General features: G+C 38.5%; 1 protein-coding gene across 15 annotated transcripts in view; it reads right to left on the minus strand.

Annotated features, from left to right (window-relative positions):
• Positions 1 to 27,362, minus strand: part of CLIP4 (CAP-Gly domain containing linker protein family member 4) — a 126,104-nt gene that overhangs the window by 86,800 nt on the left and 11,942 nt on the right. For 5 of the 15 annotated variants that reach the window (XR_004231872.1, XM_031951321.1, XM_031951318.1 and 2 more), the window contains exons 1-3: positions 2,859 to 2,917; positions 2,268 to 2,367; positions 1,224 to 1,523 (exon numbers count right to left, since the gene is read on the minus strand). The exons of 4 other annotated variants lie outside the window; for them this stretch is intronic. The gene's annotated coding sequence lies outside the window, so the exon portion shown is untranslated. Of the gene's footprint in view, positions 1 to 1,223; positions 1,524 to 2,267; positions 2,662 to 2,858; positions 3,656 to 20,859; positions 21,071 to 27,362 lie in introns of those variants that run through there. 6 more of the 15 variants (XM_031951320.1, XM_031951313.1, XM_031951314.1 and 3 more) reach the window with 4 other exon arrangements.

A 27,362-nucleotide genomic window follows, 5' to 3' on the forward strand; every position in this document is an offset into this window, starting at 1 on the left:
TTCAATTTGGAAAATACTGAGAGAATTCCAGTTTCATTTTATCCATCATGAACACCACAATCCTACAATGTTGCTCTGAGGGACTGCTTCAAGGAAGCCTGGTCAATACCCAGTTAAATTCTAATCCAGAAGCAGAACACAGGTTTCACCAAAATAGCTTAGTAATGCCAGGAGCCCACCAAGCAGTGGTTCTGGAAAGAGAGTATACCTTTTGTCTGCCAGCAGCTAGGGGTTTCCTGTCACATTCACAGAGAATTGCACAGATCAGATTCCTTTACTCAAAATGCTTATTAACCACCACCAATCATTATTCTTTATCATCCCCAAGAAATTTCAAAGTAGTACCACCAAAACAGATATTTTGGTACACAATCAAAAACCTATTTATTTGCTTATAACACAAAAGTTTAATTTATTTGACCACCATTCGTTGAATCTATTCTATATGCTCAGAATAATACCAGTCATTGTTTAAAAAAAAAAAAAAAAAAAGTACAGAAGAAATAAATGAGTTATTCCTGCCCAAAAGCAGCTCTCATTCCTGATTTTAAAAAATTTCTTACAAGGCCACCTGTAATTCAATCCAAAGTTGCAAAATATAGACTTGTGTGTATGTGTGTATATACACATATATGGGTGTATATATGTGTATATATACACATATGTATGTGTATATATGTATATATATATATATATATGAAAATAATCACACTGGGACACAGTCATTCAGGGAGAAGACAGCATGTCAATGTCATAACTTAAGGACTGCTAACAGATTTTTCAGGATGAATAACCATTTATAACAATTTAAAGCAACACATTTAAGGTCACTTTTTTTTAAAATCCTAAAACTTATTCAACTCAATGTCATCTTTTTAGAAATAGACACCATAAATATTAGGCAGTTTGGGAGACAGTAGTCACCACATCTCAAGAATCAATTTTCTAGCATGAACACATAGAACATGTCAAATTTAATAAAGCATTTTTAAAAAGCATCCACATAACTGATTACACTTGAAAACAGAAAGGATTTGGATATGCTTGCATAACAATAATTTAACGAATTTATCTTACAAAGACTTTTTTTTCCCCTTTATGCTACAGTTTTGTTCTCCTCCCAAAAGGACAAATGTCCTAAAACAACCAGTATGGGCAATTGTCAAATCAAAATTTCACATTAAATGATTTCACAAGAGCCACTTTATAAATATTTTCATTACCCTTTTGTGCACAGGTTGATTTCCTTCAATAGAATAGAAGTTCTTTGAGGGCAGGGACCATTCAGTTTTCATGCTTATCTCCAAAGGCCCAATTCGATTGGCATATATAAAAACTTAATAAGTGCTTGCTGGATAAAATTTTAAAAGACTTCACAGAAACCATATAAAAATTTCAGTGTATAACCATGAGGAAGCCACTTAACCTCTTAGGGCCTCACTTTTCCTGGTCTTTAATTGAAAGAGTTGAACTAGAAGATCTGTCAATATCCAATCCAGCTCTAAATCTGTGTTCTTTTGATCCTAAAAGTAAACAATGCAATTTAATAAACTTGGAAGTCTGCATTTTTCATAATCTCATTCAGAATAAACAAAAAAAGTAAAAAAATAAACTCATTAGTAAATTGTGAAGGTGGAATGTCATTAAAAATAGTGTTGAGTAAAATTCTCCTTTCACTTATCATGGCAGTTTTTGTTTTGTTTTTACTTCAAAGCAAATCCCGGTATGATCCTAGATTATAAAACGATTTAGTAGGTACCGATTAAGCAATGAGTATCCACTTTCACAAAACAAATTTTTTAAAATCTCTTTTAATGAATAGATCCACTCACTGATGGATATCAATTCAGTCCGACACTGACTTTATAAGTTGCTTAATCTGATTCAAGAAAACAGAAAAGAACAAGTCAAGGTGTCCCAAGAGCAAGTATTTCCCGTCAAAATGCAGGTGACTTGTCAAAACCCAAAAATGTCAATGCGGCTCACACAAAGCGGGAAGGAGAGAAAAATTCTGTCAGCAACCAGCCACCTGGCACAAGAAAAGGAGCTCCCAGATGCTTCCGTTTTGTTTTATGCTCCTTTATCCTTACACCTTTGCACGCATCTGTACCTGTACAGAATGAGATACCGCCCTCCCCCATACGAGTCAGCAGTCTCTCTCTTACTCAAGAGTAATAACCCTGAGCCATCCCCCTCCTTGTCAAAGGCGGGCCTCAGACCCGGGTCTTTTCTCCTCCGAAGCCACTGCGCTGCCCCCACTGACTCACTTTAACAAACCGCAGGGGGATGCGCGGCGTCGCTGGAGTCTGAGAAGCCAGGTTCGGACTGCTCCTGTGACATCACCGCCGGCGTGATCTCTAATCCCATCTGTAAAACAAGACTGGACGGCTCGCGAGACCCCTTCTAGCGCTGGACCTGGGAACCGACCCCTCTATGGCCTTTTGCCCGGGAACAACCCAAAACCCAGATATGAGGCTTCCTGGGTCTCCTTCACCAAGCAAGGAGCACTCAATCTGGAGCGGGTTCGGACCGCAAGCTCCGCCTGGGCGACACTGGCAGGTCACCTCGAGCCCCCTCCCCCCTTGCTGCAGTTCCGCACGGGTTTGGACTAAGGGCCTCGGGTCCCCCTCCCCGTCCCAGCTCGCCGCCAGCTGAGATGTTGCGGGAAAGCCCGCGGCAGGGGCGCCCCTCGCCGCAGCCAGGCTCCCGGACGGGTCGGATGCTGAGGCTCCCACGCCCCGTGGCCGTCCCCAGCCCGGGCCAGAGGCCCGCACGCACCCTCACTAGGGGTCCCTCCCCGCGCACGCTCCGCGCGCCCCGGCCCGGCCGCCCCGCTTCCCATCGCTCCCCACCCCCACCTGCGCTCCTCCGGGTTCTCTCGGGGAGCCGCGCCGAGGGCGGGGGCGGGGGCGGGGAGGGAGCCCCAGCCTGAGGAGAGCAGGCGGCGCCGCCTCCGCCGGACGCCGCTGTGAGCCACACTGAGCGGGCCGCGGCCGGCCCGCCGAGCCTCGGGAGACGCCCCGCCCCGCCAGCTTCTCCGGGCCTCCCCCGACCCGCCTCCAACGGCCGCCGCCTCCCGGGCGCTGGGACCGAGCGGCTCGCGCACGCCCGCAGCGCGCAGGCGCGCACCGGCGGCCGTGAACGTGACCCTATCCCGCGGCCTCCTGACGCTAACCCGGTAGGACGGAGAAAAAATACACGCGGCCCGTGCCCATCCCTGGCGTCCTACCACCCCCGAATGGGCCTTGAGGCTTAGGCCAGGGGCTCCCCCGCCAGGGGCCACGGAGCTCCGGCCTAGGGGCTCGTTCTGGAGAAAATGACCTCTCTGTTCCCCACAGCCTCGGAACGAGATTTCTCATTGCCTCCGACTATGAACGTAGCCAGCGAACGTTAGCGGGCCCAGGGGCTCCCCCGGACCGCAAGGGATCCGTGACGCACCCGCGCAGTTCGGAATCCCCGACCCGATGAGTCCGGGTCGCAGACCCAAGCTGCAGGCCCCCAGACCTCCAACCCAAGCCCCCGCGGTCTAACTGAGGAGGCCGCGGCCTGGGGAAGGAAGCCGGACCCAGAGTCAGCCAGGTAGGATGACCGAAGCAGGATGCAGGCGCACGTTCTCCGACGTCAGAGCCAGTGCTTGCCGAAAATGCCGAGGGAAGAGGCCCGCGGCCCGGGGGAGGGGCAAGCGTCCCCCAATGCAACTCCTAATCCCTGTGTGCTGGCGTTCCCACGGCGGTAGCAGGAACGACACTCGCCTTCGGGAGGCCCCGGCTCTGGGACCGACCAAGGGCTGCTGATGAGTTCGGTCTCACCCGGAGCAAACTGCGCCAAGGCCTCTCTTCTCCCTCACGGCACACTCTCCTTGCACTACCAGGAGGCTGGGGCAGCTAGGTGGCGCAGTGCATAGAGCACCGGCCCTGAAGTCGGTTCAAATCTGGCCCCAGACACTTAACCCGTCCTGGCTGTGTGATCCTGGGCAAGTCACTTATCCCCAATTGCCTCAGAAAAAAACACCAAGAGGTTGTCTTAGGTTCTGCCAGAAGCAACTTTAAACAGGGTCTCTATTTAAGAAAGTTAAGGGCTCCTAACTCGTGGTCCCTGAACTTGTTTTTTAATAAGTAATAATTCAATATAACCAGTTTCCTTCATAGTCACACATTCTACATTTAAAAATTCTGCATTGTCTGATTCTTTTTGTACAGCAAAATAACGTTTTGGTCATGTATACTTATTGTGTGTCTAAGTTATATTTTAATATATTTAACATCTACTGGTCATCCTGCCATCTGGGGGAGGGGGGGAGGGGTAAGAGGTGAAAAATTGGAACAAGAGGTTTGGCAATTGTTAATGCTGTAAAGTTACCCATGTATATATCCTGTAAATAAAAGGCTATTAAATAAAAAAAAATAAAAATTTTGCATTTATAAACATTTTCTACATTTAAAACATTCTGAGAAGGGATTTATAGCCTTCATAGAATTAGGACTAATTAGACACACACACACACAGTAAATGAAGAATGCTTAAAGTCCAAACCATAAAAGTTTGATGGACAACTCAAAACTAGTCAATACATCCATCTAGGACAAACATTGCAATTGGACGATGAACTGGGTTGTGATTTATATTGTTGGAAAGAAACTACACATCAATGACATCAGATTCTCCAAAGTAATATCTGTTTTGCCAGAGACACAACCCCAACAAATGGCAATATGAAACTTCTTTTTTTTTTTTTTTTTTTTTCTTTTCTTTGCAGGTCTGTAGTATGCTCTCTTCCATAACACTTCTCTTGGTCCTCATACAAATACCCTTTATCTAGTTGCTGGATTTTCTCATGAGTCTTTCATTAATCTATCTCCCTTTTTCCATTTACACAGTGTGTACACATTTTTACATGTTCAGTAAGCACCCTTTTAATCTTACATTAAATTTAAAATTAAATATTTGGTTTAATAAATTGAATATTTTCTGGTGAGATTCCACAATAAAAATGGCAAAACTAGTTAATTAACAATTATCTCAAGGAATAAGTTGAGCAAGTGCTTAATTATTATTCAGTGATGTTTTTCCAAGATGCTCCCTAGAAAAGAGGAAGACAAAAGTAAATTGTACTTTTCTCTGAAGCCTATGCCAGAGACTTTAAATTTTATCCTCAAAATTCTTTTCTTCTTGGCAGTGATTTTTTTTTATCACATTGTGTTGCTTGGAACACTTTTTGTTTGGGTTATTTTAAATATTCATGCCATATTAAGTTGCTTCCATCTTTCTCTACAACATCTTTTATGTAGGCCTAGAAAAGCTATTTATGTTGTATTGGATTTACCTCTTCCTTTAGGCACCTGCATACATTCTCACTAGCAGCTGTTGGAAAATCCTAGAGCATATTAAATAGTATAGCAATATTTGGCAATTTGACATCAAAATCAAGTTACTCTTTTAAAAAGTATTTGGCAGTGCTCAGTGCACTCATATAATTTTTTTGTCATCTTTTGCTTTTTGGTGAAAAATTTATAATATTTACTACATTTCTACCAACTAAAAAAATTATTCTGAGGCTCTACAACTCTCCAGTTCCTAAGTATCTTTTTTTCTGGGAGGAATCATTGAAAAACTGCTTATATCTGGATGCCAATTAGTGCAAATGGTGAATTCTACCCATAAAGCGGTCACATCATTTGATTATGCACTACATATTTCCACTGGGCTGGAACCAATCGTCTTATCTGAGATAATTATAGTTTCAGGTCGTACTAAGTGGAATTTCACTTCACAGGATTCACTATTTGCACTAATTGGGATACAGCTATATTTGAAATAATTGCTCTGTCACAAAACAAGTGATCTCAAACTCAAACTCCATTCCCTCATGGATCATTTAATTCCACTCTGTTACATGCTCAAACTAAATCCTTAACCTCACCCTACCAAAAAAAAAAAAGCTTTTGTTTATAAGAAAGTCTTGACAACATGGTAGATAAATATGTGCAATACCATATTTTATTGACCACCCAAGTACATATTCTTATTACAAGTGGCCACTCTCATTGTGGCTTCATGATGAGACTTACAAAGACCTTTAACCAACAGGTGGGAATAACTACATGGCATAGTTTTGGTCTCCCAACTGCTGATAATCACACTTAAGAATGAGTGAGGAATTCAGGCAATTTCATCAGAAACACAGATATCACCTTTGGATTTATCAGTACTCTTGATATCTCAGTAAGCTCATAGCTCAACTCAGTATACAAAACTTCCCTAGGAATAAACTTAATCATCATATGGGAGAAGACAAAACACAGACACATAGGGAAAGGCACATAGAAAGCCTTTTCCTAAAGCCATAGAAACACAGATTTGCTAAGAAGAGATGTGGGCTGCAGATCCTCAGCTCCCCACCTTCACACATACCTTAATGGCAACTAATTCTTAGAACTTTTATTAAATGGGTCAGGCCCATAGCAAAAACTCATCCAGAGAATCTAATTATGCCCATTTGTGTGTACTGGCTACAGACAGTCTAAAAGTAGAAGTGAATCTGTTACTTTCCACCTCATTTGTCCTTTCCTGGCTCCCTCCCTAGATGAGTATTTGACCACACTTCTCTACTAATACCTGAGAAGAAATGATTCATGCTTTCAAAGTTATGGATATCTTTAAGTCAAAGTACTACTTAATTATCAGTCTAATTACAACCAGCTAGTGTAGATCAGCTACCTGCAACCAATGTTAGCTTTTTAAAGTGAACTAAAAACCTCTTATTACCTATTACTATGTCCTATCCTCTTTGTACATCTGATCATCTTTTCTCAATCTTTATCCTTGCCTTCTCTCCTCCCTTTAACACTGCTGACCACCTACCCTCTCCTTTTTAGATTTTCATGACACTTTCTATTCTGCTACTAGTGTCTGGTTTTTTTTTCACTCCTTCCCACTTTCCTTTGCTGATTTATCTTATATATCACAACCACAACCCCTACGGGAGAGTGTTTCCCAAGGCTCTCTCCTGGGCCATCTCCTCTCTTGGCAACCTCTTAAGTTCCTGTAAACTCTCACTCTCCTTCGCCCTACATAGCCTTTTAGTTGCCAAGCTTCCCATCTCTAACTCAACAGTGACTCTCAAATCTGACCCCTTCTGTTCACTCACACAACCACCACTTGTAGATCATTTCATCATACCTCACCTAGACTATTACAGTGGCCTCCTACTTGCTCTTCCTGCCAGAAGTCTCCCTCTACTTCACTTCATTCTCCACATGACTACAAAAATGGTTTTCCTAAAACTCATGTCTGATCATGTCCCTCCCTACTTAATAAATTTCCATGATTTCATATTGCCTCCTTGGTTTAGCTTTTCAATCTGACCCAGACATACATTTCTTATTTTTATGTTACTCCCTTTCTACACTCTGCAGATCCAACTAAATTTTTCTTCTTTTCTTCACACTTGATCACTGGATATCCTCCATGCCTATAATATACTTCCTCACCTCTGCCTCTCAGAATACCCCACACACATTTTGTCAGCACTTCATTTAGACAAGTTTCTTTTTTATTTTTTAATCTATTGCTTTTCTAAGAAAAAAACCAAATAGCTTAATCTATATACTTGATGAACATTAAAAGCAATCTGAATTCAAAATGAAATTGACATTATACAATTGCCCTTGAGTATTGCTAAAGTATTTCTTCAGCTACATCCCAATAGCACATTAGGAGCACAGTAATAGCTATACCATCTAAACTTAAACCATTCCATTTTATCTAATAAATTAATAATGATCATTTGAATGTGCCATTAGATAAAAGCAAAAATTCCAAAGATACATGATAAAAGAACAACTTTCATGATTCATTGTTACCTCAACAAATGAGGCAGCTTTAAAGATATTAAGTATAACATGGCTATATCTTAGTATATCAAAATTTGCAGGAACTCAGCACATGAACATGGTACCTCAGACAAGCTGTGGACCATCTAGTGAATACCACTTTCAACAGATATGTATTAAATATCCATTATGTGCACCCCAGGCTAACCATTCTGGACTACCAAAAAAATCAAAACTTTAAGATATTATACCTGCTTTCAAGGAGTTTATAAATATAACAAAAAATACTAAAAATTAAAGCAAATGAATTGATTAAATAATAAGATATAATTTTGTTCTAAATTGTATATAACAGATTAAAAATAATTCCAGAATAAAGAATGGTAAAAATCATAATTGTAAGGCTCAGTGGAGAAAATGATAAGTGAGCTATGTTTTCAAGGATGGGAAAGAGAGGGAGGCAAGAAGAGGAGAAGAGAGGAAACATTTCTAAATGTCCAATAGACATCTTTTGTTGTCCTATTACCACCTCAAATTCGATATATCCAAAATTTTGTCCCCTTTAATCTGAACTTTCCACTTCTGTACTTATTTTTATGTCATCACTTTGAACCAGTAAGGCTCATATGCTCCAAGTCTTTTTTGGCAAGGTATATGACAAAAGTTTTTTGCAGTTTGATACCACTGTTAAACTGGGGCAACAAAACTTGTAGTACGTGTGATACCTCTGCTCTCCATTCTTTTGCTCAGGTCTCTGACAAAGAGCTGTCTTTTCTTGCCAAGGTCAACCCCTTTTTGTGTGCCCTTGATCTCATTCCTTCCCACTTGTTCTTGGAGCTTACATCTTGGACCAAGACCATCCTCTCTCCTATCATCAGTCTATCTTATTGGGTTATTCTCCCCCACTTAAAAAGGGATCAAAAAGCAATACTTTTGACTTGACCATGCCATCCTGTCTATCTTTGCTCTTTCATAGCCAAATCGCTAAAAGCAAACAAACAAAAAACATTTTATGTAGCTAATTGGGATGTAATAAAGTCAGTCAGGGAAGAATAATAGAATTGCCATGAACAGTGAGTACCCAGCAGAAAAGAGATACCATAACTTGGTGGTGGACCCAGCCAGAAGGTGGTTTATGTATGTGATTTCCTCAAGTGTCAGTTAAGAGTAAATGTTATTGTCCCCACTTCCTCACTTCCCATCAACTTCCTGGCTACTTGCAACACTACCCTCCTACTTACTTCTTCAACATTACCAATGATCTCCTAATTGTCAGATCCATTGATCTTTAATCAATCTTCAAATTTCTTGATCTCTCTTCCGCTTTTGATATTATTGAATATGGCTTCCTCTTAGAAATTATCTTCTTCAGATTTTCTGAGATTTTTCTTTGTTGTTTTCCTATCTTTCTGACTGAAGTCTCCTTTGTTGAAATATTATCCCTGTCCCATCCCTAAGCACTGGTCTGCCCCAAGGTTCTATACTGGCCCTTCTCTTTCTATATCTTTTATCTTAGCAATGTGATCAGCTCCAGTGGGTTCAATTGTCATCTCTGTGGAACTGACTCTGAAATATATATTTCTAATTTTAGTTTTACAAAAAGTTGAGAAAAGAAGAAAAACAAAAAGTGAAAAAGATATACCCAACTGAATACAGAATTCCAGAGAACAACAGTGAGAGATAAGGTAGTTTTCTTAAAAGAGGAAAGCAAAGAAATAGAAAATTACAACAGGATGAGAAAAGACAAGAGATCTCTTCAGAGAAAGTACAAATATCTAGGGAATGTTTCATGCAAAAATAGGCATGATAAAAGACCAAAACAGTAGTGATTTACCAGAAGTAGGAAAGATTAAGAGATGGCAAGAATATATAGAAGAACTACACAAGAAAGATCTTAACATTACTAAAAACCACAATGATATGGTATAATTAGAACCATACATCCTAGAGATTGAAGTCAAGTGTGCCTTACGAGCATTGCTAACAATAAGGCTGGGGAGATGACCAAATTCCAGTTGTATTATAAACTACAAAATCCAAAAGATAATGCTGTTAAAGTTCTGCACTCAATATTCCAGAAAATTTGTAAAAATCAACAGCAGTGGTCACTAGACTAGGAAAAGGCCAACTTACTTCCCAATCCTAAAGAAAGGCAATACCAAAGAATGTTCAAATTACCAAACAATTCATTTTATATGCCAGCAAGGTTAGGCTTAAGATTTTGCAAGCTAGGCCTCAATATGGAACCAAGAATTACCAGAATTTCAGGCTAATTTTCAAGGAAACAGAGGAACTGAAGTCCAAATTGCCAACATTTATTGGATTATGGAGGAAACAAGAGAATTCCCCCAAAAAATCTATTTTTGCTTTATTGAGATCACAACAAATTATGACAAATCCTCAAAGAGATGAAAATAATAGATCATCTTGTCTCCTGAGAAAATTGTATATGGATCAAGAAAAAATAATTAGAAACAAATATGAAACAACTGATTGATTCAAATTTGGAAAAGGAGTAAAATAAGACTATATAGCAAGAATGGGAAACAACTAGCCCACAGGCCACATTAGGCCCTGGTCTAGTTCTGCAAAGACAACCACAGACAATGATGAGCTGAAAGCTAGTACAACTACCTCCCACTGCTAAGTTTTTAAGGTGATCAATTTGTATGGTCTTTAAATGATGTAATAAATATCCAAATGGCTCTTGACAGAAAAAAGGTTTTCTACCCTTGCTGTATAGTGTCACCTTATTTATTTAATTTGTGTGCAGAATACATCTTGCAAAAATGCCAGACCAAGCAAATCAAAAGCTGGAATTAAGGCTGCTGAAAGAAATATCAAAAATTTCAGATAAGCAAATGATCCTATTCTGATAGCAAAAAATGAAGAAATTAAGCATCTTGATGAAAGTGAAAGAATAGAATGTAAAAAAAGCTGGCTTGAAGCTTAATATTAAAAAACTAAAATCATAGTATCTAGTCTTATCTCTTCCTAGCAAACTAAGGCGAAAAGTAATGGAAGCAGCGTAGGTTGTTATATTCTTAGTCTCAAAGATCACTGCAGACTGACTGTAGCCATGAAATTGAAAGATGCTTGCCCTTTGGAAGAAAAGGTATGGCAACTCTGGACACCCAAGCTGCAGAGATATCACCTTGCCAACAAAGGTCCATATAGTCAAAGCTATAGTTTTTTTCCAGTAGCGCTGTATAGCTGTGAGAGTTGGACTATAAGTTGGACTTCACTTAGCGGTGAAGATTTCTGAAAGTAACCTTGGACATTAACAAGGTCAAATCAATCAATACTTAAGTTAACTTTGATTATTCTTTGAAAAGACAAATATTGAAACTTGAATACTTTGGCCATATAAAGAGAGCACAGGATTTATTAGAAAAGACTTTGAGGCTGGGAAATATTGAAAGCAAAATGAACTTGGACGGACTTCAGGAGATAGTGGAAGGCAAAAGAGCTTTGCCTACTTCATGGAAATCATGAAGAACTAGACAGACTAAACAGCTAAACTTGAGCTTTATTCTTGAGCTTTAGTTCTGCATCGTCAGTTAGCTAACGACATATCTGTATGTCCTATTGCCATCTCAAAAACAAAATAGATTACATTCTATCTCCATCAATCACCACCAGTCCAATGCTTTCCTAAACTTCTTTATTTCTTTTGAGGGCATCTCAATCCTTATAATGCTCTACATATGCAAACTTAAAAATATCCTCAATTCTTCCATCTTTTCCCCCCATATCTAACCAGTTGCCAAATCTTGCCATCTAGTCCCTTCTCTCTACTTATAAAGTTACCATCTGAGTTCAGATCCTTATCTCATCAGGACTCAGCAGGATTAATTCTAATTAGAATCCTTGCTTCCAGTCTCTTTCTTTAGTAATCCATCATCTAATTCAATCCAACAATCCTATTAAATAACTAATATTTGAAAGATATTGTATTAGAAACCAACAATATAAAGACAAAACAAAAATAGTTCCTGCTCTCAAGATGTTTATAGATACATGTAGTCAAACAAAGCAATTCCTATAACTGGTATGGTCTGAAAACATAATGGCTCTCATTCTGCATCCAAAGTAGAGTCCATTACCTCAGTGAGTCTTTCAAAGTTGATTTTTACAATGTTGTTTGTTAATGTATAAATTGTTGTTCTCCAAATTGTGCCCTAAGAGAAAATAATGAACTCTGGAAATGTTAAGCCTGGACCAGGAGAGAAGCCTGAGAGGAAACATCATAGTAATCATCTTTAAAAGCTGTCATCTACAGGGGGTTGGCCCTTGTCCTCCAGAGGCCTATGAGAACCAGATTAAATTGACAACTATTTAACACATAAATAAAAATATGATACAACACAGTTAATGTTGATCTATGATTTTCTAAGCAGAGATCCTTATGAATGGTTTGGTGCCCTGTTTCTATTTGGGTTTGACACAACTGATGTAAAAGAGGGAACAAGTTGTTTCTATGTAGCTTCAGAGGGCAGCTATGAGTAACAGGTGAAATTAGAGGGAGACAGATTTCAGCTCAGAATAAAAAACTTCTTAACATTTGGAATAGTTCAAAAATATAATGATATGTCCCATAAGGCTAATGAGTACCCAGTTTCTGTGTACATTTAATGTGATAAAGAGCAAAGAGTCCTGGATTTTGGAGGTAAAAAGAAATCTGGAGCAGATTCTGCCTCTGCAATTTATTAGGTAGATAAACTTGGTCGTCATTAGATTTCTCTCCCCTCCCCCGTCACTTCATCTATCAAATATCCTGTAGCTATGGTAAAATTATCAAATAAAGCAATTTACATAAAGCATTTAACAAGCTTTAAAGCACTTTATGAATGGCAGCTATTATTTTTTTGTGGGGCTTAGATTCCCTCATTCTAAAGCTACTCTATATGGCTGCCTCCTACACCCTTTGAGATTCTTGTGGGAGACCACACATAGTTTTATTGTTAGGCTAAAATTCCAATGATCCCAAATGATAGCAAATAGAACAAGTGAGAAAGCTTACTGGGATACAAAACAGAGATTCAGTAATAGTCTGCTTCTGGTGTCCCCAGATTACATGGATTTTTTTTTTTAATTTCTTAAGCTGTTTGCTTTCCTCTTGATGTTTACCCACAGATTCTGTTCTTACAATGGTAAGTGGAAAGCCAGAGTTCCATTTCTGACCTTCTCTCTGAAAATCATTGTGGGGAAGAGAAGGCAATCCATTCCACGTGAGAACCTCCTCCTCCTCTCACCGGAGAGCTTTTGGATCTGAGTCAAAGAAAAACATGGTTCAAAGCAACCCAGGTCTTCATTTCTAAGAAAGCAACCAACTATAAAACCCAAGACTACAGAAGACTATTCATAAATTCACAAATGTAGGGAATACAATGGTTTGGGATGCAGTGGTAAGACTAGATTCTATGATCCCTGCAAAACTGCATATATGAGAGTCTTAAAAGACTAAAATAGCTAAAATGCAATACATAGTTCTCATCTACACTCAACACCTCTAAGGTTAAATGTTTTACATTTTAAATCTCTAAAATATTTTCCAACTCATATCTTTGCAAGCAAGACAATTCCCAAGAGGAAGCAGTTAAACAGTGAAAATTATGGAATGCAGCTTTATACCTTTAAAAAATAAAAAATAAATTAACGGAATAAGAGGCACTCAAAAGATGAGAAGTCACCTCTATTATGTCAAGGTTAAGAGAAGCACGTATGTCTTTTCAAACTTTCCTTTTTAGTTAGAGAGATCATGGCATTCTGACAGACATAATATTCCTGACAGCTGGGATGAGTCAGATGCTATGTATGTCAGCTGTCTTTTTCAGACTGAGTAGGAGTGATTCCAATACAGCACACTTCACTCAATCTATCTGACCATGGATTTGAAGGGATTTTACTCCCTAAAGCAAGTCTCTCCCCTAGAAATAAATTACAGTTTACTATGTAAAATACAATAAATGTGTTATTCCGACTCAGGTGCTCTTAACCATTTTTGGTCGTGGATCCCTTTGCTGAAAATCTATGGACCTCCTCAGATTTTTTTTTAAATTCATAATGGAAATAAATGCTATTTTTCAGTTGTTCAATCATCTTCAGTCATATCCAACTCTTTGTGACTCCATTTGGGGTTTTCTTAGTAAAAATATTGGAGTGGTTTACCATTTCCTTTTCCAGCCCATTTTACAGATGAGGAAACTGAGGCAAAAAGTGTTAAGTGACTTGCCCAGGAGGTAATATTTGAACTCAAGAAGAAGAGTCCTTCCTCACTCCAGACTCAGTGCCCTATTTGCTGTACCGACTATCTGTCCAGGCACATAATAGGCACTGAATATTTATTGAATTGCAAAACTGGTAAATGTTTAATAGCTGAATGTATGGGGATGGGGAATATCTGCATAACATACTTTTAATTTTAATCTATATTTTCTCCATTAGTCTAAATTTAGACAAATCATCAAAACAATAAACGAAGGCCTGATTTGCAGCAATCCTCAATTTCTAAGGGATATATATTAATACTGAAAAATTAAAAATAAGCTATTAGACAGTATATAACCTAACTCCAGTATAATCCTGATAATAACACGAAGATGTTATTCTCCTTTTAAAATATTCCCCTTTTCCATCTATATATCTATGTGAGCTCAAGTTTTCTTCATAGACTTCAATCAAAACAACATATCCCAAAAAATTGACTCTTAGCAGCAGATATGAGAATGAAGCTGTCTTCTATATTAAGCTAGACATTAAAAGAGGTTTGCAAAAATATGTAGAATAATGTCACTTTTTGCTATTTTTTGTTGTTTTGGCAAAGTTATTTTTTATACAGAAATAGGTTAACATGTAATGGGCTTATTATTTTAAATAAAATTAACATTTTTAAATGTATGATCTTCAGTTTCTAAAATGGTACATATCAATAGATATAACCTGCATAAACAAAAAAATAAAAAAATGTTAAGACTATAAAGGGACCCTGATCTCAAAAAAAAAAAAAAAAAAATTGAGATGCACCACTCCAAACTGCAGCAGTGATTGTATGTGATTATTGGTTTTTCTTTTTCCATCAACTTTTATTACTATGCTAAATGCTAAATATTTTGAGGAATTAATGAGGTAATTAAGAGGTAGCTGGTGGCTCTGTGGATAGAATACTAGAACTGAATCAGAATTCAAACCTAGCCTCAGACAGTTTCCAGGTGTGTCACCGTGAGCAAGTCATTTGACCTCTGTTTGCTTCAGTTTCATCAACTATAATATGGGGACAATAGCAGCAATTCTCTAGGTTGTTGTGAGAAGCAAATGAAATATTTGTAAAAAGCAATTAGCATAAATTTTGGCACATATGGTAGGCACTATATGAATATTTATTCCCTTTTTCTTCTTTTTCTCTTCCATGTGAGGAAGATGGGAAAATGTCCCTTAGCACTGGAGTCAGAAGATTGGGATTGAATCCCAAATTTGCTAATCACTTAACCACTCAAGTACTCAATACAACAGTTGTGAATTATAAAATTTGGATGATCTCTCCATTCTCTTCTAGCTCTACACTCAGGATCCCCTGATTCTTAATGTTTTCCCATCATCATAAATCATCTACTCAATGCAATAAAAATTTGTGTAGTCTTAGTATCTTGAACATTATCATTTGGACTCTCCATTTGTTATCCCTCATGGTGGTATTTGAATGACCCACCTCTCTTCCTAGACAGAAATATCCTAGATCTGATCCTTCATGCTGCACTTAATGTACAATTTATCATTGCTGACATTTTGTGGTCTACTTCCATCCACCATGGACCTTTCATTGTTGATTTGAATCGTGGTCATTTCAATTCACCTGAGGGTGTTCCAATGTTTGCAGAATCATTAAGACAATAGTATTTAGAAGATAGCCTCTTCCAGCTGTGGGTAGATTCAGTAAGAGGGAGATGCAATTTCCCTTCTTTCCAGGCTGCTCTCCTCTTCTACTCTCAACCTGATTGAAATGTTTCTTTCTGTAACCTCTACCTAACACTGCCCTCTGGAACAGCACCTAGGCTTTCCAGTCAGGTTGTCACCTAATATTGGACTTTCTCTCGGTCACAAAGCTCACAAATCAGCAGTGAGAGGCAAATTATCTTTGCATTAGTCACAAGCTATTCACCCTGCCTAGATTAGTCACTGTAATTAAAGGAAAGATCCAAGTTTGCCTTTCCAATAGTACTAAACAGCTTCGGAAATCTCTGTTCTCTCAGCCTCCTCTGCTTCAAGATTTCCTGCTTCCTTTCTCCTACTATTTAAAATAAAGTAATGGAGAAAGTTCCGGAAGAGAGTGGGAAGGTAGGATAGTAGCAGTTGGGTCAACTAAAAGGATAAAGACTCATTTCTCTTTTATTCAATATTTTTCCACTTTATTCTCTTTTGCTTCTCTCTTCTCATCAGCTTTCTTCAGGGAAAAGTGCTGGCTAAATGTGAATTCACTAGGATTTTCTAAAAATGTATATCTACTAACAGTGACTTGTGGTAGCTTTGTTATTATTCAGTCATTTTTCAGCCATGTCTGACTCTTCCTGACCCTACTTGGGATTTTCTTGGCAGGGATTCTGGAGTGATTTGACATTTCCTTCTCCACATCATTTTACAGAGGAGAAAACTGAGGCAAACAGGGTTATGGAACTTGCTCAGGATCACACAACTATTATGTGTCTGAAGTCAAATTTGAATTCATGATTCTTCCTGATTCCAAGCCTATCACTCTATCCACCTCACTGTCCTGTGAGGAGAGATACTGGATTCTCAGGCCATGCAAGTTCTATTGTGTTCTTCCAAGAAGGAAAGGCTTGGAGGAAGGTCACAGGCTATGAAAAACCTCAGGAAGAGAAGAACAGAGAGACCCATCACCCAGTACAAGCTGGCCACTTGAGGACAAATCCTTAAATCTGAGTAACAAATATGAGAAAAGAAAAATATAAACAACCCTGAATCTTATGAACAACTCCATGTGACCATGGCAGGGGAGTGGAAAAGGGAACGAGGGGTGCTAAGAATAATACAGTTTATAGGCCATCTATCAACATGAATTTCATTTTTGGTACCCTGTTTCATCTAAATTCTGAGATAAGAAATATCCTTTCGTGGGATACTTTGTCTTGATTGATTCAGAGCCAAGATTAAGGTTACTTATTACCTATATGATTTGGACAAGTCAAGTCATTTCATTTTCCTCATTTGTAAAATAAGACAGTTCTAGATGCCTTCAAAGATCCCCTTCAACTCTGATTTTCTGATTCCATGATTCTATATTCAAGAGAATAAGCTCTCTAAGCAGTAAGGACATGCCCTATAGATTGCATTTCAGAACTCTTAGATGATACCAGTCATAGTAAAGCTCAGTCACCCAATTACTGGAGGAAATTGCTCAGCCATGGGCATCTTCAACCCAAGTAAGATAATATAACACCAAACTATTTTTGCATGTGAAGCAAATTAGATTTTTATAACATTTAAGAAACTTCATTTACAAAACAATTAAAATGCAAATGTCATTTTAATAAGATTCTTGTCCTTGGTTTTTTACTTTTGAGTTTTCCAGTTTCAAGATTGGATACTTGAAGAAATAAAAACACTTCCTTCCTCAGTATCTCGTATAACACTTGAGTTCCACTCCCAGGTATGTTCCTGGATGGTCCCAGCCCTGGAAAAAGTCAGGTTTGCTTCTAGAATTGAGCCAATGGAAACCAAGTTTAAGCCCCCCACTCCATGAAGACCATTGAGGAAATTGCCTTTGGTCAATCCACCTCATTTAATCTAATTCAGTTTATGACATTTTTGACTCTGTGGTGTACTTCTTAAAACACTGAGAGATAACTATAATATATAGGTTAAAATGGAATTCAAGAGGTTTGGAGTAACTCAGCCTACAATAACTTAGTCAGCCACCAGGTGGGGCCCTTAACATCTCAAGCTGTTAAATTTATTTACAGACGCTCATAGCCTGAGTTGTTTCACTCTGGCAGCTAGGAAATTGTCTTTCCCTTTCGGCCCTTGAAAGTTATTTCAGTTTCATGCATGACAACTTCTCAAGTTCATGTTTAAGAAATCAGTAATATATTTAAAGTAATAACTAATTCAATAATCTTGGCTCAGCCCCTATTCCTTGGGATAATCCTATCTCTCAGTTTCTTTCAACTGCTCTACCCAATGAGTCAAGCTAGCAACATACAGGCTATTACAGTTTCATAAACAGTTATCCCCACTCCCTCCAGTTCTGATGAATTTTTTCCCTCTTTATTTCTCCTTCCCTCAACTCTTCTGGGCTGAAGAATGCCCAGAGGAAAGCTCTTGGAGGAAAGGTCATGAGCCAAAGTCACCAAAAACAAGAGAGAAGGTCAAAGTGTCTCCAGGTTCTCTGTCTCACTGCTAGATGGATTTCTTATAACTGTTTTATCAGTTTTCAGCAAAATCTGGGTAATAGCTGACACTGCCATTTCTTTCCCTTGATTCTATGCTTGTTCCCTTGTTATTTCTTCTGTTGGAATGATGGTGCCAATAATACAGATGAACACAAATCAAAATCACCAACCTTTTATCATGTTACTCTTCCTAAGAAAATTAACATACTCCCCCCCCCCCAGGGCAATTCTTTAAGGTAGGAATGTTCCTGAATCTACCTCACCTGGTTCAGTCTCTAAATCTCCTATCCCCTTGAAAGATCTCCAGACCAAAAGTTTCCAGAGTTAAAAATTCAACAAACAATACCATACTAAGTATAAAAGCACTTTGTTAGGTACTGGACATACAAAGGCAAAAATGAAAACAGTTCCTGTTCTCAAGCAGCTTTTCCTAAGGGAACACAATAAAACTTGCCCTGGATTTTTAACTACTGAGATAATATTCTGAGAATTTAAATTCATCTTTGAGGAAAATAATTATTCATTCAGAAATCTTTCCATTTCTTTCTTTTTCCTTTTCTCATTAAGCTTAATAAAATTTTATTCTGTAAAAGTATTCCAGTATGCTAGGAAAAGGCAGGCATATCTGTTCCAGCTTCCCTCAGTGGGGCCCATGAGCAAAGACAGAAAATCTTTCAAAGTCCTTATCTTGTGTCAATTAAATGGGCACTACTTTTTTCAATATAGCAAACCTTCATGTAAGTGTATACACCATTCTCCCAATTGCAGAGGCCTGACCCTTCCACAGCCAATCAGTTTGCCCCAGTCTAGTCAATACTGTAGCTTTCTCTCATCCCTCCCCTTATTCCACAACCTTCCTCAGCCCTCTATCACCTCTCACCTAGATGATTGAAATGGTCCCTGAGTTTGTTTCCCCATTCAAGGTTCTTCCCTCTCCCACCCATCTTCCACATTGCTGTTAATTTGATATTCCTGAAGTACAAATCTGACTCTTAAAGAGCTAATGTGGAGCTTTAAGGCTAGCAAATATCATCACTTGGGATTCTCATGACAACTCTGGGAAGAAGGTGTTATTATCTCTATTTTACAGATGAGGAAACTGAGGCAAAGAGAGGTTAGGTGACTTGCCTAGGCTGACCTACCTAGTAAGTGTCTGCGCTCAGGCCCATCCTCAGTACCACTAGCTGCCTCTGCATGGCTGTCCTGCATTCCTGGGATGCCCTCCCTAATCTTTATTTCCATCTTTTTTTAACTTCTTTCTTCAGGTCCTGGCATAAGTGCTACCTCTTCCCAGAGTCCTTTGCTAGTGCCTCTTTACCTCCAAAATTCATTTTGTATGAGCTTTTTCTACATAGGATATTCACTTCTCTATAAGTATGTTGCATTTCCCAAGTAGAATATTAGCTTCTTGAAAGCTGGGTCTGTATCACCAGGGTCTAGCACAGTATCTGGTACCTAGTAGATGCTTAATAGATATTTCCTATCTAAGAGACATGTGACAAAAAGAATTTTGAGAGATTCTCGCTCTCTTTGCTCATCTGCTCCACCCAAGGAAGCTGGAGCAGACATCTGCCTTGTTCCAGCATATTGGAATAATTTTACAGAATAATGAGAAATTAATGAGAAAATCAAATTACTTGATTAGAAATCTTTCTACTTCAGATATTAAACCTTTATTGTTGTCTAATCTTTGATTCATTCTCAGAAGAATGCTTTTAGGTAGTTGAAAGTAATGCTATGATAAATATGGAAATATGTTTAAAAGAATTGAATGTGTTTAATTTATATTGGATTGCTTGGTGTTTAGGGAAGGAAGGAAGTAGAGAGGGAAGAAAAAAAATTGAACATAAGATTTTGCAAGAAGTGTTGGAAACTATCTTTGCATATATTTTGAAAAGTAAAAAGCTATCATAAAAATAAATTTATAAAAGAAAGTAATGCTAAATTTTAACTACAGTTTAATAAAAATTAAAATGTAATTTTGCCCCTCCAAGTTTATAACCCCTTCTGTGAACCCCAGGTTAAAAATCCCTGCCCAGACCACAGAGAATTTAATAGATTCACCCATGGTCATACAACCAATAAGTATCAGGAGTGAAACTTGAACCCAGTTATTGTCAATTCCAGGGCTAGCTCAGAGGTTCACTTTGTCACTTTATATAAGGGATGAATATGAATATGAGGGGCTGTATTTCAATGACTCAGTAAATAGCAAAGAAGGGATTAAACCCACATTTTCTGACTCTCATTTAATTAGAATAACAATACCCCATTCATCATCTCAAACAAGAGATCCAAGGCATAAATCTTGCAGCTTCTTTCCCAACATCTAATCCAACCCAAAGGCTGGGCCCCCGGGGCAGCTCCCTCATCCCCTCGGGGCTCAAGGGTTAATCCTGAAGGGCTGGGGGCAGTTTGCAAATTCTGTAGAAATCTAGTCCCAAGGGAGAACTTTCTTCCTCCTGATTCTCAGCTGACAGCAATTAGTCAGCCAGGCTTAACTAGCTTTTTTCAAAAGAGTTATTTACTAAGGTGGGTATCTCAAGAATAATTGACAAAAAAGCATTCCCCATAAATCTGTGACCTTTTCTCACACAATTTGGAGTAAGTGGGAAACTCACCGATCCAGCTGCTGGAAGTCCTTTTCTCCCCTCACCCCCACCTTTTTTTGGGGGGGAGGGGGGAGAGACAGGGTACTCACGAAGTTCCCTTACACATGGTATCTAGCTTTCTGGAAGGCTTTTTGTAGTCTTAAAGCGACCTTTCCTCGGTCTTTAGCTCCCAAAGCAGACACAACCACCAGCCATAGCTGCCCAGTAATGTTACTAAGGTCTCGATGAATCCATCCAAATTCTCTGTCTGGAATTTTGGAGCTCCTCCATTGGCCAAGGGGAAAACGAAAGGAGGTACACAGACTTTTTCCTCCCCACCCCCTCACCGGCCCCAAGCTGTATTGCCTAGAACTGTCCTCTCCCAGCTTGCCAATGAACTCTCCTAAATTCTAAAGTGATCAGCTATTTTACATAGAATCCGCAGGATATGACTACGTTCCTTCAGCCAAAATACACAGCCTCCCTAAAAGTCTTCAAGAGTAAGACCTGTCATTCAGTAGGGATATCCAGGCCTTGTTCACACCTAGCTGTTACCTCTGACCTGATGGAGGTAGTCTCAATCTGGCAAAGGAAGTTAAGTTATAAAGGAGTGATTGACCAATTGAATGCACTTCCCTTCTTTCCCATACTTAGTTTTCAAATATCTTTCTCTTGGACCCACTACAAATTTGCATCAGATCTCTCCCCCAGGCCAAAGCTATGAGATACCTCTCCTTTTGGTTATTATTCCATCCCAAAAATACTGTCTCAGAAAAGAAATATGCCTATTTTAATGTTGAAATTATATTCAGTGTTGATTACAAATGTCATGATTTGAGAGAGAGAGAGAGAGAGAGAGAGAGAGAGAGAGAGAGAGAGAGAGAGAAGAGAGAGAGGAGAGAGACAGAGACAAAGAAAGAAGAAAGACAGAGAGAGGAGAGAGAGAGAAGGGAGAGAGTGAGAAAGACAGAGACAGAGGAGAGACAGAGAGACACATAGAAAGACAGAGAGAGAAGGTGTAATGCAGGAGAAACTGAGGCAAGATAGAGATTAGAGAGTTTTTAATATTTTATTTGGATTTCTGAAGAGAGATTGTACTGGGGGCATGTTGCCCCCCAGGGCTGATGTCTCAAAGCATCCAGCATCGAATGTGAGTTCTCAGTGATATATATATGACACTAAACTTGGGTACACTGAAGGGGGGGTGGTGGGGAGAGTCAAGTCCAAACTCTGGTGAGTGAGAATCTCCAGGCAGGGACCATCAATCTGGTTCTGACAGGTTGGAGGTAGGACCATAAATTCTTACAAATTGGGAGGACTTAGAAGATGTCCAACTAGAGCCAGGAAAGTCTGAAAACTTAAGAGATATTAATTAGGTATCTGAGATAGAACATCTGGAGTTTTATTTTTTGGAATGCCACATCTCCACAGCCCTAATTATTTCAGTTCTAATGAGTGGAAAAGAGGGGTTGCAACCAGGGGGATTGAGGCAGAACAATTCAAGGAAACTAAGGCAGAACAATTAAGGAAACTTAAGCAGGACAATTTAAGGAAACTGAGGCAGACAATTAGGGAAACTGAGTCGGGACAATAAAAGGGAACTGTGGCACGACAAAGGAGAGAGAGAGAGAGAGAGAAGAGAAACATCTTGTATAAAACAGTTCACAAACCTTAAAATATTGCAGAAATTACAACTCTTAATACTTTCAATGTCAGTATAGTTATATAGATTTGTAACTCTATAAATAGCCAGTCAAAAAAAAATAAAAGATCTGTTTTATAATGAGTATTATAGTCATTCTGAGAAGTGAGTAATGTCTTTCCTTAGTCTTGTTACTCTGAATGTTTTAAATTTGGATAAAGGCACAGACTGTATGGTTATTAAATATACAGATATCACAAAGCTGGGGAGAGTAGCTAAAACATCGGATGGCAGGGTTAGGATGCAAAAAGAGCCTGGCAAATTAGAACACTTGAGTCATTTTGAATAAGAATAGATTGAATAGAAATATTTTTTTTAAGTCTTGAATTGTTTTGAATTAAACTTCTGAAAAAAGTTAAGAAATGTTCAGATAATTAACTGCACATGTATAGGATGGAAAGCTAGACAACAGTTAGTGCAAGGGAAAGAAATCTATCCATAGGTATAGAGTACAATCTAACCACCATCACTGAGTTCTTTAGATTCATTCTTCCCTTCCTACAAGGTTTCACTCCCTTTTATTTCTCCAACGCTGACCTTTACACCTTGCCAAAATCATCACCAAGTATGTGTTTTCCCCATTAAGGGCCTGTCCTCCTTAAGGGCAGGGATGGCTTTTCTTTTTACTCATGTTGTTATGCCACAATCTTTTTGAACTGTTCTACCTCAGTTTCCCTGCACTAGTTTCCCTTATTGTCCTGAGTTTCCCTGAATTGTTCTCTCAGTTTCCTTAACTGTTCTGCCTCAATCCCCTTAGATGTAAAACCCCACTCTAGTCCATTAAGACTGAGGACCATTTGCTCTAAGATTATAAATTGTCAATGTGAGACTCAAGAAGAGGGGGAGATGAGACTTCCTGACTCCTAACTCTTCTGCCCTCAAGAATTTATGACACTACCCCCTCTAAAATATTCCAAAAGATAAGACTATCCGGATACCTCATTGACATCTTTACTTCTGTTTATTCAGACATCCTGACTCTAGCTTTTGTTAAGAATTTATAGCCTCCCCCCATCCTGACAGAACCAAATGGATCTGTGGAGAAGTTTCCCACTTCTTTCCCCTCCTTTGTTTGAAAAGATATAAAAAGATTTGGGATTCTCCCATTTATCACTGGATACTTTGAGATGAGAATCCTGTCCAGTTAATTATACTCTCCAATTAATAAAATATTAAAAACTCTCTCATCTCTATCTTGCCTTAGTTTCTCTGGCATTATAATATATGCATTCCCAGAACTTAGCACAACCCTAAGCATATTCTTAGTGTTTATTAATTGCTTGGTGAGTGACTGGTCCAGTACCATTTTTGTCTGACGTATTTCCCAATTATCCATTGGGTAGAAAGAAAGTTGAATTATGTAGCTTTCCCTTCCATTACTAAAGTGCTATATGAAAATTGCTATCTCTTTTTATATTGAAAAAATATCTCAAACTATAATTCTACAATGAAAATCTGTAATTTCTATTCAATTTGAAGTTAAAAAGAGCATACTTTTCACACTACTGTTTTGTCTAAAGTATGGCAACAACTCTTTATACTAGGCTGACTGGAAGGACATACAAGATAACTAGATACAATGGATAGAACACCAGTCCTATATTCAGGAAGACCAAATCTAGCCTCAGTCACTTATTAGCTGTATGACCCTGGGCACATCACCTTAACTCTGTTTGCCACAGTTTTCTCATCTGTAAAGTGATCTGGAATATCTCTGCAAATACCCCAAATGGAGTCAAGAAGACTAGGACAGGACGAGGATGATTCAACAACAACATGATGAAAGTTCACACAGAATAATAGCTTTCAAAATGCTTAATTAATTCTACCATCAATTTAAGCTGTAATAAACTTGGCATTAATTTGGGTGGTGATAAATATACCACAAATATCACTAAAGGTAATGCTAGCAGATAAAAGGCGAAAAGTATATTCATGAGTTTAAAGCAGAACCATTCAGTTGGGGCAACAGGGTGCAAAGAAAAGAGTATTGAACTTGGAGTTAAGAGGATTCAGATTCAAAACATACACTTCTTATATTTATCAGCTGTGTGAATTTGGCAAGTACCTGAACCTTAGTTTCTTCTTCTGCTAAATAAAAATAATGATTTTTTTTTATTATCTGCTTTTCAGGGATGTCAGTCAATAAATATTGATTAAACATCTATTGTGTGCCAGGCACTGTGCTATTATAAAGAAAGACAAAAGACCATCCACTACTCCTGAGGATCTCTTAGTGTAATGTGGAGAAAACATGCAGACAACATGCTATATGCAAGAGAAATAGGAAAAAATAGGCAGAGGAAGAACACTAAATTTAAGGGAGATTGGCATTGGAGATGACACTTGAAGGAAGCCAGGAGGTGGATTTGAGAGGAAAGAGCAGTCCAAGCTCGAGAGACAGAGTGAAAATGCCAGGTGTTTGGAAATGGATGTTTTTGTTAAAGGAACAGAAAGTAGATTAGTTAGTTTCACTATATCAAAGAAGACCTATAGAAGTGTAACAAGACTGGAAGAAGGATGTTAGATTATGAAAGAGGGATGCTATTAGTTTCACTGGATTAAAGAATACCTGGAAAAGTATAATAAGACTGGAAGAGGGAGTATTACTTGTGAAGTAACTTGTGAAGAATTTGAAAGTAAAAAAAATTATATTTAATCCTAGAGAAGACAGGGGAGCCATAGGAATTTATTGACTAGAGTAGTAACAAAGTCAGACCTATGTTTAGGAACATCATCTTGGGAACAGAATGGAGGATGGACTGGAGTGGGGAATGAGGCAGGATCAAGTTGTAAGAATCAAGTGATGAACATCACTTTGCAAATCTCTTTAAAAGATATATAGATATAGATACATACATACACACACACACACACACACACCCTATTATAATTTACCTCCTTCCAAATTTAAAGACTGTTAAAAGAAAAGATACAGACATAGCCTGGAGATACATTAGGTTTGGGTCCACATTATTGCAATAAAGTGAAACTTGAATTTTTGGTTTTCCAGTACATTGAAAAATTATATTTATATTATACTGTAATCTATTAAGTATGTAGTAGTATTATATCTTTAAAATGGTAAACATCTGAGTCTTCAGCAGTCATAATGTTTTTGGAGTATGAGGTGTTAGGACTAGTTGCTTTGCTGTGAGGGCTTGCCAGAAATCACAGACGCTCATCTTCCTTGCTTGTCCACCTGACTCACCCAATTGTCTTCTATGGCTCCAAGAAACTGTTGCATGCATAGTGCCCACACCCTGGCAAACCATCTCCTCAGACAGGTTAAAACAGGTTGAAGGTAACTGACAGTCCTCAAACCTGTATCTGAGTTAGGAGATGCCCACACCAAGTACAGGAAGACTTCTCCCAGTGGAATGATCAGATGAGAACCATCTGTTCCATCAGCCATGAGAGTGGCTGAGCAGGCACTGGGAAGCCCTTAGAGTTTAGTCAGACATTGAAGAAACCAAGGTCATCCACTGCATCACAGGTCCTCACCAGTCACTCTGACTGTCAGTCCTGACACTGGACTTTGATGACTCTGGAAGAGAAAGTGAGGCTGCAGACTTTGCACAACCTGCCTTACTTAAATCCAAATCATGCACAAGTCAAAACATCACCTTGATGACATGGATCCTCTTAGAAAACAAAGGACAACTTTTTTGCAGTGAAAGGGCGATGTTAATGAGTGCTGACCGATCAGGGTGGTAGTTACTGAAAGCTGGGATGGCTGTGGCAATTTCTTAAAATTAAAAAAAAAATGAAGTTTGCACATTGATTGACTCTTCCTTTCATGAAACATTTCTCTGTAGCATGGAATGCTATTTGATATTATTTGACCCACAGTAGAATTTCCTTCAAAATTGAAGTCAATCCTCTCTAACCCTCTTGCCGCTTTATCAACTAAGTTTATGTAATATTCTTCAATATTGTTATGTCTTAGGGAATCAGGAGGCCCAAGGAGAGGGAGAAAGACAGATGAATTGTTGTTCAGTGAAGCAGTCATAAATCACACAACATTTATCAATTAAGCTCACTGTCTTATGTGGGCAGTTTGTGGAGCCCCAAAACAATTACTGTAGTAACATCAGAGATCACTGTTCATTGTTAACAAATATAATAATAATGAAACAGTTTGAAGTATTGTGAGAATTACTCAAATGTGATAGAGACATGATGTGAGTACATGCTGTTGGGAAAATGGTGCCAATAGATTTGCTCAACTGCAGGGTTATCACAAACTTTCAATTTGTAAAAAAAAGAAAAAATTATCTGTGAAGCTCAATAAAGCACAATTCAATAACAATATGTTTGCATAGATTATTGGCAGGATTGCTTAATTGTTTAAAAACCAGCTCTCTGGGAAAAAAAAAACAATTTACTCATGATACACTAAATGTAATCTGCATTATTAATATTTTCTTTCCATTGCTTTCTTAAGTCTACACAACCAGTGAAACAATAAATTAAGTTCTGATTTGCAGCAAAATATTATCTGAATATTCATGATGAGAATTTAACCATTGGCTTTTGGGAGTCACTTCAAGTTGGACTCTCCAAAACACCTCTGGATTTGGCACAAAAGAAAATTTGAGAACTTAGTAGTTGGTAGGGGTAGGAGAGATAATTAGTTCTTAGTTGTTTATTTCGACTTTGTTCATTTTTAATTTAATCTTTGTTTTAAATTAGCATGGTCAATCACCTCTCCATTAAGCTTTCTAAATGTGAGCTGACATTAAGCCCGAGGTATGTTCCTTTCTTGGGGCAGCTCAGTGGTGTAGTGGATGGAGTGCCAGCCCTGAATCAAGAGGACCTGAGTTCAAAT

This window comes from Sarcophilus harrisii, chromosome 2 (genome assembly GCF_902635505.1).
Source record: "Sarcophilus harrisii chromosome 2, mSarHar1.11, whole genome shotgun sequence".
NCBI lineage: Eukaryota > Metazoa > Chordata > Mammalia > Dasyuromorphia > Dasyuridae > Sarcophilus > Sarcophilus harrisii.